The sequence below is a fragment of the Panthera tigris genome, chromosome F2 (assembly GCF_018350195.1).
Source record: "Panthera tigris isolate Pti1 chromosome F2, P.tigris_Pti1_mat1.1, whole genome shotgun sequence".
NCBI lineage: Eukaryota > Metazoa > Chordata > Mammalia > Carnivora > Felidae > Panthera > Panthera tigris.
The window spans coordinates 17359084-17375343 of NC_056676.1; the positions used below are offsets into that span (position 1 = coordinate 17359084).

The following is a 16260-nucleotide window of genomic DNA, read 5'->3' on the forward strand; positions in this document are numbered from 1 at the left end:
GTTGTGGGGCAAACAACAACCCACTCTACCTCAAAATCCTAACCACCTTACTCCACTCCCACTGAATCATGTAACCCTTAGGTTTTCCACTCATCTTCTCTACCTCCCGCTATCTTACCTGGAAAAAAGGAGACGAGTAAGAGTCTAAAATGCAACTTCTATATTTAAAGAATAAGAGTCATAAGAAACTGTGAAGTGTGCCCTCAGTTGACTTGGAGATTAATGGGAATGCAAAAAAAAAAAAAAAAAAAAAAAGTATGTGTGTAAATTTTTCTGTACCCAGGATCTGCCAAATTGTGAACTCTTTACCTATAAACACAAAAGCCAAAACGTTGCTGATGAAAAAGAAAAAAAAAAGAAAAAGAAAAAAAGAAAGAAAACTTCAAATAATACTAAATGAAGTACAGTTGTTGCCCTAAATCACTCGGATACTCATTCACTTCCCTGAGTTTCCAGTTTACACCCAGCCACAGGCCCACCAGGCCGCTCCTGGGGTGACTCTTACTCCTCTGGCGGTCCAGCGGTCCTGCTCGCTGCCTACGCCAGGGTCATCTTCACCGGGCGGCCGGGAGCGTTGGCCCACGCGGCTCCTGGGCCCCAGGGCGGCAGTCACCGTCAGCGAGGAGCCGTAGCCTCTAGATAGGATCCACCAGTGTCCCCAGAACTTTGCGCGCACGGCGAAGCGGGAGCCAGTCCGCGCGCTGTGGCCCGGGCTTTCGCCGGGGTGCACGGGGAAGAGAGAGGGAGCGGCTTTCGGCGGCCGGGCCCGAGCAGGGGCCGCCCAGCCTGAGTCTCCTGCCGCGCGCCGGCAGCCCCCGGCTCGGAGCGGGCGCCCTACCGCCGCGCTGCCGGCCGCCCGGGTCTCTCCAGCCGCCCGACACACTGCGGGAGGAGCCGCCGGCCGCCGGCCGCCGTGACGCGTCAGGGAGGAAACGGCGGCGCCCGGCGGCCCTGCGGGGAAGGAGGAAGCGCGCGAGTGCGCTCGCCTCCGCCCCGCCGCACTAGGAGGCAGCACCGCGCGGACCGGGGTAGGTGCGGGGACGCGGGGACGCGAGGCGGGTGGGCCGGCCGCAGGGTCCGCGCGCGTCCGGTCGCAGTCGGAGCCCCCCGGGCGGGTGAGACGGGGCGGGGCGAGCGGTGCCCGGGCCTCGACTGCTGCGTCTCCTCGAAGCAAACGTGACTTTTCGACCCCTCAGCCCGAAAACCTCCGAATTGGTCAGAAGGGCAGAAGCAATACCCCCCGCGCAGACCCCGACTCTGAGAGTTGGTGGTCTGTGTTTCCTCGAGGTGAATTCGGATTCTTTTTGATTCCTAAACGCTCGAGCCTTGTCGGTGGACGGACATTGTTAACCCGTGCGCGGCCTCGCAGCTTAGACGAGCCGGGAACTGTGAAGGTGGGGGACCCCCTCCTGGAGTCGAAAGAGGGTGCGGGTCACCTGCGAGAATCAGGGATGGCGGAGGGCAAAGGAATCATTAACCTGTTGTCAGCGGATGGTAGTCTCAGACTAAAGCGTTCCTGTCCTTAAGTTCTCTGTGATTTATTTAAAGCCTTTCCATCTCTTTTAAAGTGAATTTGGCTCTATTGGTTCCCTCAGCTTTAGCATTAATATGTACCATCTAGAGTGCTTTGAGATTTTTAGATTTGTCATTTTTAGTGGTGGTCAGTTGGAAATGTAGAAGAGAGAAGGAGTTCATCTCTTGAGACTTAAACTCCATCATTTAATTTTGCACAGTGATTTCTAAAACATAAGTTGAATTTCGGTTCTGCACCAAGAGACTATATATTTGAGATGCAGGTACACTTGAGATGCAAGAATAAATACAGAGCACTATAGTTTCTAAATCTGTATTTAAAAATATTAGAGTTTAGTGTGTTTTGATTCTCTACTTGGTCTCTAGGTTGAGGATTTACCCAACCAATCTGGGAAGTGACTTATTTATTTAACAAACACTTAAATGGCTCTTACTACATGCTTGGGCTCCTTCTAAATGTTTTATAAATATTAACTCAAATTGTTAACTAAAAATACTAAATTGTAGCAGTTCTAGCAGTGAAGAGGTTGTGTACACTTCAGTTCCCCAAATGTCATTGCAAGAACTAGAAACATTAGAGGAAGTTTCAGGCATATTTTAGGACTGGGTGTGCCTTCTGGTGCACTTGGCTACCACTCCTGTAAGACAAGCCACCACCCCTTCATTCCCTGGGGGAAGGGAGTCTGGAGCTACAGGAATGAGACCTCTTCCTTTCAGATCTCCACCAGATCCCTAGTGTCTTCTATAAGATGGTCTTTCTCATCCACTATACTGTCCATCATTATTAGCTAACTCTGGAGAGACCAGAACTTCTCCCTTTTTTCAACTGCCACTACCCTGAGCCTAATTTTGTTTTTAAAAGGAGCTTTGTTCCTAATCTGTTTGACAATTGATGAAACCATAGTTTAGTGAAATATACCATAAAATAGAATGTTTTGGTTTGTACACATCAACATAACAAATAATGCTCTGTGATTTCACTGCCATTTACTGTTGGTAATGTTGAGTTGATAGGTCAATCTGGTAGATGCCCATTTTGTGATTTGCAGACATATAGAGAGAATATTTTTCCAGAATAAAGTACCCTCTTCAAATGAGTCCTTGGCCTGATAGATTGTTACAGACCCAAAACGGTGAATCATGGTTTTTGTCATTATGGTGATTATCAATTAGATGTCAAAATCTGCATGTTATACTAGCTTTCTCTCTTTGTAGCGTTTTCTCTCTCTCTCATTTAAATTTCCAGAGAGATGATTAAATGAGACTCTAAGCCTTATTAATAGGTTTATGAAGTATCTCTTGGAAGTAGGAAGGCTCACTTTCCTCTGATATAATTTATGGCACAACAGTGGCATTCATGAATTCAGTTCAGTGAAATGACAACTAATACTTTCCTGGATTACAGAGTACTTCCAGATATATTTGTGAAGTTGGCAGCCATTTTTTTAAAAGTTTGTTTATTTATTTATTTATTTTGGCGGGGGGGGGGGGGAATTCCAAGCAGAATCTGCACTCACAGAGTCCAAGGTGGGGCTTGAAGTCATTAACCGTGAGATCATGACCTGAGCTGAAACTAAGAGTCAGACACTTAACCGACTCAGCCACTGAGGTACCCTTAGCAGCCATTTTTTATTCGTGCTTTTACAGATGAGGAAACTGAGGCAGAGAAATGTTAAAATGCTTTAACCAGTATTGTATAGCTAGTGGGAGACAGAGCTTGAATAGAGAGCAGGTGTGTGGACAGAGCTTGGCATGTGCCAGTCTGTAGTAAACGTTGTGGATGAATGACTCCGAATGACTTCAGATTTCTTGCTCTTTCTATAAACATCATGCCTCTCAAATACCATAATTGATTTGTACCTAAGAGATTTCCAGGCCTATACCAATATCTCTCAGTTATTTCAAACAGTATCTGATACAATAAACATCTTGTCTACAAAAAGAGATGAGAATGCTTTTTGGACTCATTTCATAGGATTTATCCACTCTGGCTTTTGAAAAAGCAAATAGGTTGGTTATTTTTTTTCTTCTAAAATATCTTCCTTTTTCCCTATGATTTGGAGATAGTTTAGATTGGACATACGGTTTCATTGTTTGTGTTGATAGCTTCCTTATCTCTCCCTGCTCATTTAAGGTCATTTTTAAGGACTACAAATCACTGTAGGTTTTCAATGTCCGTGAACTCAATTAAGCTACTTAGATTCAAACACAATGATCATAGATACTGTCTTTCTTTTGGGGGGGGAGGGTGGGAAGCATCTGACGTTACTACTACTGAATTCTTTGAAATGTTGCAAGTCCTTTAGTATAAAGGAGCTTTAAAAAAAGTTTTTTTTAATGTTTACTTTTGAGAGAGAGAGAGACAGTGGGAACAGGGGAGGGGCAGAGAGAGAGAGGAAGACAGAATCTGAAGTAGGCTCCTAGCACAGAGCCCGATGCGGGGCTCAAACTCATGAACTGTGAGATCATGACCTGAGCCAAAGCCAGACACTTCACCGACTGAGCCACCCAGGCACCCCAAGGATCTTTTTTTTTTAAACAAACCAAAAAACCCCTCAACTATTTATATCCTTCCAGCATAATCACTGAATCCTAACGTATGTGACCTCCAGATAGATAACCTTCAATTAGAGAGGAAATATGGCCATTACCTGGAGGGAGGAATTGAGAAGGGTGTCATGGAAAAAAGAGAGATGGGATGGACTTACCCATGAGGGATATTAGGTGGTAAGAAGCTCTTAATGAAGCCAGACTGAGTCATCTGCCTGTCAACATTCTTCTGTGTGGGGGTGGAATAAAATACTTTTGAAACCTGCCTTGTTTCAGAAACCACTTTACCTTTTCTGATCCTCATGTTTTTTCTCTCTCTTTCTTTTTAATTCATGTAAATTACTGACTAAAGTGCTGATTCATGAAACTTAAATTATGTAACATGTTATTCCTGACAGAAACAGCTCCCACGTTATTTTAAGGGACTCAGTGCTTCTGTTTTCCTTTACCTATTCCATTACCTATGGTGGCTTCTTTGTTCTCATTTCACTTTTTTTTTTTTTTCCTATTTCATGGAGAAAAGTAAATCTAAGAGGTGCCGATTCCACCTTTTGTAGTTCATGTCAGAGTAATTTTAACTCAGTACTAACTTTGAGTTAATTGTCTTGCTGAGGAAGACGACATGGAAATCAAATGATGAAGGCCGATTCAGAGCATCAATAAGGAAAATTTTATTACCTGTATGAAACAGAGCCAGGGAACTTTCAAAGGGAATTAGGGCAGTGTACAATATCCTTGCCCTTGCCCAGTTTCCCACAGCCTCTCCTATTCCCCACGTCCTACAACCTGTCTTGGTCCATCTCCTTGTAGTCAGCGTTTCTTCTGTTACTCAAAACCAAAATCTGGTTTCCTCAGGTGGGGTTGGGGGTGGGGGTGAGTGAAAGGAGGGTAGGAGGGTGATGATATAAAGGGAATTATTGTAGGATAAGAGATTGATAATGTGTAAGATGGAAGAGAGGAGATGTGTGGGTGAAGTAAGATATTTAGTGTGCTCTCAGGGTGGATTTGTGCAGAGTGCTGGCCCCTCAACAGGGCCATAAATATAGGGGAGACCTACATGTGATCAAAGAATGTCTGGCAAGGATTAAAAACATCTGTGATATTGTATGATATCAGCAGGCAGAGCTCGTTTTTACCACCAAATGCAGAAGTATCATTATAGGTAGCTGTTTCTTCAGGCTGTGTTAGAAATTTGTCTGCACATAATCAACATGTAGAGGGCTGATTTAATGGCTTTTAACTTGAGAGGAGGAATGATTTGATAGGACTTTGCTGAGTAAAGGCCTGGATTTTGTACCTTTTTAAAAGCTTACTTTTTTTTGGAGAATGCCTGTAACTTTGAGATGATAATATTATTTATTTTACTGTATTTACTGTATTAAAATACATTGTATTTATATTGCATATAGTAATGAATATGATTCATGTTAGTTGCTTCCATTCAGGTTCTGGATATATTTTCTATGCCAGTCAATACCAATTTTTTTTTCTATAGGTAAAATAGACTTCATATACAATATGTGCATACACGAAATTGGACTCATTGATAGACTAACCATTCCAGAGAGTGCTGGATGAGATGTCTTCAAGTACAGTGCGGTGTCACTAGGACTTGACTAATTGTTTGCTTGAGTTCAAAAATGAGAAGCACCTTTATTTCTCTAGTTATTTATTTCCCTGTTTTTAAAATAAAAATAGATTAAAATTAACTTAAAATGATCTGGTTTCCAATTCAGCATCCATATATGCACACAAAAATACATATAGGACCAAGTGTATAGACTATATAATCTAATGCACATGTATATTATATAATATGACTAGCTAAGAAAGAATATAAGAATCATATCCTTAGTTTCCCAAGAAAATGCTATACATCATCTTTCCCCCACATTTGTATTATTGTGTTGTATGTTTTCTAAACATTATGTTTGATTTACACCTTTGTAATTCAAAGGTATGCATGCCCTTAAATTCAAGCAACTGAGAAGTATGTTACATAAAAAATAAGTCATCTCCGGGGCGCCTGGGTGGCTCGGTCGGTTAAGCGTCCAACTTCGGCTCAGGTCATGATCTCACGGTATTTGGGTTCGAGCCCCGCATCGGGCTCTGAGCTGACAGCTCAGAGCCTGGAGCGTGTTTCAGATTCTGTGTCTCCCTTTCTCTGTGACCCTCCCCCATTCATGCTCTGTCTCTCTCTGTCTCAAAAATAAATAAACGTTAAAAAAAATTAAAAAAAAAAATAAGTCATCTCCACTCAATCTTACCTACAAAGAGAACCACTGCCAGTTTTTATATCCTTCTAGACTTTTTCCCATGTTTATATAAATTTGTGTATCTGTAAATGTACATTGAGGGTTTTTTTTTAATGGTAATCATTCTATACAATTTGTTTTTTTCTTATTTAGTACTTGATCATGGACATCTATAGGTGTATGTAAAATTTGACAGTTACATAGTTAATAATTTATCCATTTTCTAGTTCCAATATTTATATGCTCCCTCTTTTGTGTCTTTTAAAATATATTTAAATCACCAAAGTAATACATTTTTTCAAGAAAATTCTAAAGAAAAAGAGAAAATGGGGGCGCCTGGGTGGCTCAGTCAGTTAAGTGTCTGACTCTTTATTTCGTCTCAGGTCATGATCTCATGGTTCCTGAGTTGGAGCCCTGTATGGGGCTCTGCTCTGACAGCGTGGAGCCTGCTTGGGAAACAGGCTCTCTCTCTCTCTCTCTCTCTCTCTCTCTCTAATAAAATTAAAAAAAAAAAAGAGAGAGAAAATAAGAATCACCAAAATCTGCCATCCATTAATAATCACTACTAGCATTTTAGAGTATATCTTTCTAAACTTCTGTGTGTGCATATCCATATTTTCAATGCCATTTAAAAAATTTCTCTTAGCATAACACTCTCCAGTTCCATCCATGTTATGCTAAGTGAAATAAGTCATACAGAAAAAGACAGATACCATATGTTTTCACTCTTATGTGGGTCCTGAGAAACTTAACAGAAGACCATGGGGGAGAGGAAGGAAAAAAAAAAAAGTTAGGGAGGGAGCCAAACCATAAGAGACTCTTAAAAACTGAGAATAAACTGAGGGTTGATGGGGGGTGGGGTGGGAGGGAGGGGAGGGTGCGTGATGGGCATTGAGGAGGGCACCTGTTGGGATGAGCACTGGGTGTTGTATGGAAACCAATTTGACAATAAATTCCATATTAAAAAAATAAAAAAATAAAAAATTTCTCTTATACAGGCATGCTTTGTTGGTTAGAGAATCATGTTTATGTAGCCAACCAACGTCATAGATTCCATGCATGTTTGAACCAGTTATTTACAGTTTCCTGGCCACCTGCCATACCCTAAACCTAGATAACACTCATGGAAATTTATACTATACTGCTCATCAAGGGGATGAGGTGAAGGTATGTAGATGGACTGACAAATCCATCCAAATCAGCATAAATCCTTCTAGTGGAAGTCAGTCAATATTTGTATTTTAAGTACATATAAAATACAAGATGTTTAAGAAGAGAAATAATGAAATATTCACATGCACTTGACTGTGATCACTACAGGAGAAGCAGAAGTAATAGACTTGAACCAAGAAAAGTGTTAAATTCAGTTAAGAATTAGAATAGCTGAACTTTTGATGTTTTGAAATCGTCTCTGAGTGATAAGTATGTGGTTTGGACTATTTGGTTTAATAAAGCTCCCACCAGTGGTAGGGAGGAATAGGTGACCTTGAAGTTCCCTGTGATCCTATTCTATTATATAGACTGTCTCAGAGTTAGTAACACCTGACTTAGTATAATTTCATGCATACAACTCCCTAGTTGCATACTAATGCCACCAGTCTTTCCAGACAGCACCTGTCCAGGCTAATATCTCTCCACCCACTGAGCATGTGCACAGCTATCACCCACACAGTCCTCGTATATCTTTTTCCCGCCTTCCTCCCTTTCTGACAGTTTAGTAGCTTTTAAACCTCCCCACCCCTTTTTCTTCCAGCTTTTGCTTCAAGGAAATTTCTGTTCTTTTTCCATCCCACTCTCTTCATTTTCATCTTGAGCAAAAAAGATACTAATCATGGTGATACAGTTAGGAACAAGCCTTTCATAAGGGAAAGGAAAGCTTTTAGTTTGGGAGGGAAAGTAGACATTATAAAGAACCAGTGGTTTCAACCTTCAAAGTCCTTGAGAATACCCAGTAATTCCTTTCAAAATATCCATAGAAGTCTCCACCCACCTCCTTTTCTCTAAATAACCTGGTTTTCCTTAAGCATTAGCATTTATAATGAAATTTAAAACTGTTTATAATTTTGCAGGGGGGGAGTTCGTATCATTGCAATAGCATTCTTTTGTGCTACTTTTTTCCTGTTGAAGATGTTAGCTATATAATGGATTGAGTTCACTGTTTTGGTCATGAAAGCTAACTCCTAGAAAAGACCACTCTTCCTTTCAGAAAACACATCTAGCTCCAGATACCTGGCTTAAAAACAGTCTCTTTTGTTTTAAGTAAGTGGAACACTAAGAAAGCTATTTTAGATTAAAGGCTAGCTGTCTTTGAAAAGTGGTATGTCAAGATTCCAAACCCTTTCCTTCCAGATTTTCATCAGCAGAGATATGCATTGGTGAGAAGCATAGATCAGCCTTTGATCCTTGGGAGTCAGAGAAGAAGTAATACTGGTTACAGGAATGATAGGTTGCCACTGGAGAGTCTCTCAAGTCAGGCCCAGGTAGCTGACTTTATACCATCTTCAGCTCAGCTGTAAAAGTGCTTTGGCGAGGTGTTTTGAGGAGCTTCACACCAAGACAATAGCTGCTTAATAGCTACACTGAGAGTAAAGGCCTATTATTTTCATAAATATGAATGAAAAAGGTTGTGAAAAGACATTTTTATTCAGCTTTCAAACAACATGATGCTAAAATTGATGATGGCTTAAACATGAAAGTACTATGTCATTTGCTTATTTGAGCTAGGTTAGTAAACATTCAGAAATTGAGACTGCTAGAATTTAAAAAAGTGGTTCTTATTTTTGTAGTTCTATGTGTGCATACTTGGCATTTAATGCATTCTGACACAAGTAGCTCTCTTTTCTGATTGATCTCCTTTTATCCCTCCTCTCTTTTCTCTTCTCATGAATATTTGGTTAATTTTTTTTTTTTTTTGTCTATAAGGAAATGATTTCTTTTTAATTAATGAAAGATAAGATACTTGTGTTTTATCAGAGAACATTTTTAAAGAGATTAATAAGGCTGTGCCCCCTTTTCTCCTTGAATTTTGTTTCCTCCTTTGGATTTCCTTTATTTCTGATTCCCATTGACATTAACATCATTTATGTTCCTCCTTTTAAAAGTCCATTCAAGTGTGAACAAAAGTCCTTGACCTGTTGATTTATTTGTTGCTTTTATTTGACATTTAGGATTAAAAATTTGCCTTTGAAATGCAGAATGGTATTATAAATTGCTACTTTTGTGTAGAAAAACAAGTAAAGAATAAGAATATATTTTTGCTTTGCTTGTCTTAAGCACAGACAGACTCTGGAAGGCTACTTAAGAAATTAACACTGTTTATCAAGTGGGATTGGGTGATGAGAGCTGTGTGGGTAGGGGCAGGGATGGGAAGCAGACTTTTCACGGTGTATCTTTTGTATACTCTTGTTAGAATCGTGTGAATATATAGCCCACTATAAAAATCCTTTTTAAAATCATGTCTATGGGGGGCACCTGGGTGGCTCAGTCAGCTAAGTGTCTGACTCTTGATCTCAGCTTAGTGTTTTTTTTTTTTTAATGTTTATTTTTGAGAGAGAGAGAGAGAGAGACAGAGCATGAGCAGGGGAGGGACAAAGAGAGAAGGAGACCCAGAATCTGAAGCAGGCTCCAGGCTCTGAGCTGTCTGCACAGAGCCTGATGCAGGGCTTGAACTCACGAACCGCAAGATCATGCCCAGAGCCTAAGTTGGACGCTTAATCGATCGACTGAGCCTCCCAGGTGCCCCTCAGCTTAGGTCTTGATCTCAGGGTCGTGAGTTCAGGCCCAGCATTGGGCTCCATGCTGGGTGTGGAGCCTACTTTAAAAAAAATTTTTTTTAATTAAAAAAAAAATCATGTCTATGGGTTTCCTGACTTACAGAAAATAGATCTACCCTTTTCCGTTTTCCCTTTTCCATATGTCCAATAACACAATTTTATATTTTTATTTTAAAAATTTTAATTCCAATTAATATACAGTGTAATATTAGTTTCAGGTGTACAATAGAGCAATTCATCACTTCCATACATCACTGGTGCTCATCACAACAAATACATTCCTTAATCCCTTTACCTATTCAATGCGTCCTCCTACCCACCTCCCCTCTGGTAACCATCAGTTTTCTATAATTAAGAGTCTGTTTTTTGATTTGTCTCTCTCAAAAAAGTTGTTCTTTTAAATCTTTTTTAAAAGAATCCTTTTGTAGTCTAGTCTCAAAGGACTAATAGTATTTTGCGGGCATCTTGACCTGTTTCCTTCTGCTCTCTCAAGTGTGGTGGCTAAGATTCATTATTAAGCCTTCCCTTAGGAAATCCTGATACTGCAAATGCAGCCAAATCTTAAGTTATTGTTGGCTTATTCGCTGAATCATTTAACTGAAAATGTCTGCAGTATTCTGCCAACTGGATACTCCGTTGTTTCCTAATAAAATGATTAGATAATACCAACATAATTAGTGGAAAATTAGTTGATTTTCCCCCCATGGTATCTTGTATCTTATCATCATGATTATAATTTACCTACTTAAGATTGTATGAGTTTGATGCTTGTAGAAAATAAAGTTTGATTTACTTTTAGTATTTAGATAATTCTGCTCTTTTCAGCACACACTAAGCCAAATAGTTTCTTTCATCAGAATTTTTTTTTTTTAGTTTTTGCCATTTATGACCTGTATTTTACTTTGTGGAGAGCAAAGAGAAAGGAATATTGTTGAGTATCTACCACGTGTTGGGTGCTTTCAGACATTATTTTATTAGATACTTAGAATAACTCTGGGGAGCAGGTGACTAGTTTTATTTTACAGATGAGCAAATTGGGGCTCAGTGAGGTTTTGAAGGTAGCTATATGTAGGCAACACAGGACAGTGCTGATCTGAACACATCTACCTGGCTTTACCAGGAGATCTCCTCCTCTGCCTTTGAGAAGGGGTTAAAGGCCGACTCTGCTCAAACCCCTCATCTGAAAGAACAGACAGAATTGATTTACAGATAACTCAGATTACCATCTGCTGTTGAGGTAGTAGTTAAATGAGTTTGAAGACTGGCTTTTCAGTTTTACTTTATTATTCTGAGATTACGTTATTATTATTTTTTTTTAATTTAGTAACTGGTGCCTGACTTCAAGGAGAAAGCTTACTGAAAATGTCTTAAATATAATATATTTCTTAATGAAAAAGAGCTTAAAGTTCTAAATTTAATTACTGAATGGGTTAAATCCCGAACCTAGAGGTTTTGAACGCCTTATGTTGGAATCTGCAGAGGTATTAAACTCCTACTATTAGCAACCAATGCCTGGTGAACTTTGCCAACTCTAAGAAATGGTTGTCTAAAATCCCTTAACGATGATAATCAGCAACCACTTATATAAATTTGGAGATAGAGCAGGTACAATCTATCATGCTAATCTTTGAGGGATGTTAGCTAAGGTAGGTATATCATGTGTCTTGGCAGTTACTGGATGAGCTCACAAGTAAGAATGAAAAAAACATTTTAGGTCTCAATTCATATTATTCTGTTATCTGAGGTATTTATATGATGGGCAAAGATGATAGGAAAGATACTGAGGAAATTCAAGAAAGGTTTAAAAAGAAGTAAGAGTTCACAGACAGTGAATAAAGAGGACAGAATAAGCCTACCCACAGCATACTCCGGAGTCTGTTATATGTAATACTTAAGGAAAATAAAAAAATTTTATATTCTTTTCCCATTGAATTATCTTGACATCCATGTAAAAAGTCAATTGACCATAAATGTAAAGGTATATTTCTATACTCTCATTTTTATTCTAATTCCAGTGTCACACTGTCTTAATTAGCTTAGTGTGGCTTTTTAGTAAGTTTTAAAATCAGAAAGTGTGAGTCCTCCAACTTTGTTCTTTTTCAAGATTGCACTATTTGGGGTCCATTGTATTTTCATATGAATTTTAGAATCTGCTTGTTGGGGCGCCTGGGTGGCTCAGTCGGTTAAGTATCTAACTTCAGCTCAGGTCATGATCTCATGGTTTGTGGATTCGAGCCCTGTGTCGGGCTCTGTACTGACAGCTCAGAACTTGGAGCCTGCTTCGGATTCTGTGTCTCCCTATCTCTCTGCTCCTCCCCCGCTTGTGTTTTCTCTCTCTCTCTCTCTCTCTCAATCTCTCTCTCTCAAATAAACATTAAAAATTAAAAAGAATCTGCTTGTCGATTTATCAAAATATGACAACTAGGATTTTGATGGGGATTTGATTGAATCTGTAGCTCAATTTGGAGAGTATTACCATCTTAATGATATTTGGTGTTCACATCCATGAACGTGGGTCATTTTTCCATTTATTAAGATAGTCTATAATTTTTCAACAATGTTTTGTAGTTTTCAGTGTATAAGTCTTCTGCTTTGTTTTGAAAATTTATTCCTAAGTATCTCATTCTTTTTGATACTGTTGTAAATGAAATTGTTTTCTTAATTCATTTTATGTTTGCTCATTGCTACTATATAGAAATACAATTAATTTTTTTTATTGAGGTACAATTGACATAATGTTATGTTAGTACAATTGATTTTTAATCATTGACCTTGTATTCTTTAATCTTGCTGAACTTAATTAGTTTGAATCGTTTTTTGGTGGATTCATTAGGATTTTCTATATATAAGATTATATTATCTGCACATATAGTTTTACTTCTTCCTTATCAATCTGAATGTTTTTTACAAATATTTTCTTGCCTGATTGCTATGACTAGAACCTCCAGTACAACATTGAACATAAATGAAGAGAGTTGATAGCCTTGTCTTATTTCTTATATCAGGAGAAGAGCATCCAGTTTTTCCTCATTACACGTGATGTTAGCTGTGGGTTTTTTGTAGATGCCCTTTAATAGCTTGAGGACATTCTCTTCTTAGTTGCTATGTTTTTATCATTAAAGAGTGTTAGATTTTTCAAGTGCCTTTTCTGCCTCTGTTGAAATGATTGTGTAGTTTCTGTCCTTTATTTTGTTAATACAGTAATACATTTGATTATTTTTCAGATGTTAATCCAACTTTTCATCCCTGGGATAAATCATATTTGGTCAAGGTATATAATCCTTTTTATATGTTGCTGAATCTGGTTTGCTGGTATTTTGTTGTGAATTTTTGCACTATGTTGATCTGTAATTTTCTTCTGATATCTTTGGTTTTGGTATCGGTAATACTGGCCTCCTTGAATGAGTTCCTTCCTCTTCTTTTTCTTTAGGAGGAGGTGAGATTTGGTGAAAGATTGATATTAATTTTTCTTTAAGCTTTTGGTAGAATTCACCAGCAAAGCCATCTGGACTTTGGCTTTTATTTGTGGGATATATATATATTTTTTATTACTAATTCAATCTCTTGTTATGTATCTATTTTTTTGAGAGAGAGAAAGGGAGAGCGGTGCATACATGAATGAGAGGGGGAGGGGCAGAGAGAGAGGGAGAGAGCATCTTAAGCAAGGCTCCACACCCAGCAAGGAGTCTGGCATAACATGAGCCTAAGTCGAGTTGGACGCTTAACTGACTGAGCCACCCAGGCACCTCTCTATATATATCTATTTAGTTTCCAGTTCTTCTTTAGTTTGTTTTGGTAGTTTTTTCCTTCCTACAAATTTGTCCATTTCATCTAGGTGATCTAATTCGCTCCCATTCATTCCTTATTTTACTAATGAGTCTTTTCTTGATCAGTATGGTTAAAGGTTTACCAATCTTGTTTTTTTTTTTTTTTCAAAGAACCAACTTTTGGTTTTCTCTATTGTTTTTCAGTTCTCTATTTCATTGATTTCTACTGTAGTCATTATTACTTCCTTCCTTTTGTTTGCTTTGGGTTTAGCTTGCTCTTTTTTTTCTAGTGTCTTAAGGTGGAAGTTTAGGCTATTGATTTGAGATCTTTTTTTTTTTTTTCAACGTTTTTTATTTATTTTTGGGACAGAGAGAGACAGAGCATGAACGGGGGAGGGGCAGAGAGAGAGGGAGACACAGAATTGGAAACAGGCTCCAGGCTCCGAGCCATCAACCCAGAGCCTGACGCGGGGCTCGAACTCACGGACCGCGAGATGGTGACCTGGCTGAAGTCGGACGCTTAACCGACTGCGCCACCCAGGCGCCCCTAATTTGAGATCTTTTTAATGTAGGCATTCACAACTATAAAATTCCTTCTGAACACTATATTCGTTGAATTCTAGAAGGTTTGGTATGTTGTGTTTTCATTTTCATTTATCTGAAAGTGTTTCCTAATTTCTCTTGTGATTTCTTCTTTGACCCCTTGGTTACTTAAGAATGTGTTAATTTCCACATATTTGTGAATTTACCAAATTTCCTCTTGTTATTGCTTTCTAATTTAAATTCATTGTTGTCTGAGAACATAATTTGTATGATTGCTGTCTTTTAAAATTTAATGAGGCCTTATTATGGCCAAATATATGGGCTCCCCTAGAGAATGCTTCATGTATATGTGAGAAGATTGTGTATTTTGTTTCTGTTGTTGGAAATGTTCTATGTATGTCTAGTAGGTCTCGTTGGTGTCTAGTGTTCATGTCTTCTCTTTCCTTATTGATATTCTGCTGAGATGTTCCCATTAAAGCATTTTAATGATTTACATTAGTATAGATGTGAAAACTTACTATCAAGATAAAAGACTGAAATGCAAACTTATAATGTTGTTTTAGTGGGCTATTTAAACAAAATTAAATTTAAAAATTATTTATTTTCAGCACACTGGAGTCCTGTGTCGGGCTCCATGCTGAGTGTGGAGACTGCTTGGGATTCTCTCTCTCCCTCTGTCCCTCGCCCCTGCTCTCACTCTTTCTCTCTAAAATAAAAAAAAAAATTAATTATTTACTTTCATTACTTTTTAATGTTAAAATTTAAATGTAACTTAAGTTCAGTGCTATTTTCTCAGGTCCATGATTCTTTTTTATCTTTGTGATAGAATTTGCTAGTAAAGTGCACTGAAATATTTTTTCAAACAGTATTGACACTCATCTCATCTCAAATGAATCAACAGTCTTATTTGATCAACTTACCTATTAGGAACTAAGAATTTATTGCTAACGTGTGGTGGAGGTGACTGCTCCAAAAAATGTTAACAAATGTAACCCACATGTTCACGCTAAGCAGAATTGGTATATAGTTGAATTTTCTTATTTTTAATTTTCAATGGTAACATTTTTTGATCTGCACCTACAAGAATTCTATGAAATACACATTTCAAAATTCGCAGTGGTAGAAAGGCTATGTGAAATTCAGTTAATAGAGGCAATTTTTAAAATGTATAAATGTATGAATACCAGTAAATTCTTTTCCTTAAAGCATCATGTACTTGTGAAGACAATATAATTTTACTTGCCTTGCAGCACATATAGGAATTATTCTGCATTTTACAAATAAACTATTGTTTTGAAATTATACCCACATTTTAGTGTTGTTTGTTTTTTTTTAAAAACTGTAGTTAGAATGATCTCTCATTTAATGAATCCTGTTATCCAACAGTGACCATTTTGGAAGGCCATTTGGCCTAAGTAGATAAAGAGTGAGGGTCAGAACATAGAGGAAAAATTCTACATTATTTCTAGATTATCCAGATTTTTGGATTATCAGAGACGACAGTGGTTAGATAGATTGAAGAACAAACAGTAGCTACAGAAGAATCAAAAAGAATGTAATAGTGGAAAAAGTACAGAAGTGGATTAAGAGGGAGAACATAGCTGCAGAAGTCTTTTTAGGTCCTTGGCAAAGAGGCCAGTACACAGAAATGCATTCCTAGATTTTCTAAATCTATATCTACCCTGGGAGGGAAATTTCTGAGTGAAGTGTGTCATTGGAGCACATGCTCTTCAGTACTATACTTATTATAGTAATTGAATTTTCTCTCTCCATTTAGATCATGTGGCAATATTCTCTGGAACACCAAATGACTAAAGGAATGAATTTGATTGTTTTATT

The 16260-nt window shown here is 38.3% G+C and overlaps 1 protein-coding gene across 3 annotated transcripts in view; it reads left to right on the forward strand.

The window, feature by feature from the left end:
• The first annotated feature begins 951 nt into the window (after positions 1-951).
• The window catches only part of LOC102968087 (serine/threonine-protein kinase Sgk3), a 144237-nt gene continuing 128928 nt past the window's right edge, over positions 952-16260 (forward strand). Inside the window, exon 1 of one of the 3 annotated variants that reach the window (XM_042973362.1) lies at positions 952-1028. The gene's annotated coding sequence lies outside the window, so the exon portion shown is untranslated. Of the gene's footprint in view, positions 1029-1206; positions 1288-1332; positions 1395-16260 lie in introns of those variants that run through there. The other 2 variants (XM_042973363.1, XM_042973361.1) reach the window with 2 other exon arrangements.